This window comes from Echinococcus granulosus (genome assembly GCF_000524195.1).
Source record: "Echinococcus granulosus chromosome Unknown EG_S00105, whole genome shotgun sequence".
In the NCBI taxonomy this organism is placed as follows: domain Eukaryota; kingdom Metazoa; phylum Platyhelminthes; class Cestoda; order Cyclophyllidea; family Taeniidae; genus Echinococcus; species Echinococcus granulosus.
The window spans coordinates 38,925-39,470 of NW_020170485.1; positions in this window are offsets into that span (position 1 = coordinate 38,925).

The window sequence follows — 546 nt, forward strand, 5'->3', positions numbered from 1 at the left end:
GTCAGTGATGGTCTCCGAAATTCTGGGTCGCCTACCCTACCCCCCCCCCCCCTCCTGCTCTTTCATTTACAAACATCTTTGCCGTCAACCATCAAATTGGAAGTGTTTCACCACTCGCACAAATGGTGGCCACACTCTAGGTGAGCATTGTATCCTCGATGAACAACGACAGCACCCACTGTTCTCGTTCATGTTGAAGACACTCAACGCTTCTCCAATGACCAAAATTGAGGCGCTGCGTTAGCGTTGCCTTCCTCTTGCCATTGACGACACCTCGATCATGGCGCACACTTGGATGCTGGTCCTACCCTGTCCTGCCACAGGTCTGGTTGTCACAGCATGCCAGGCAAGTATTTCACAGGCAAGTATTTCCACCCTCACACCTCACCCCTCATTCAGCATGCATGGATGTGCTGTTGCAGATGAGAGTGAGAATGAGGATGATGTGGTGACAGGGATGGCAGAGAGGGCTGCACAATGCCTCTGCCATAAATGTGACCTCACACTTGGCATAAAACTTGGCGAATGCGACCTCACAGCCTCCAT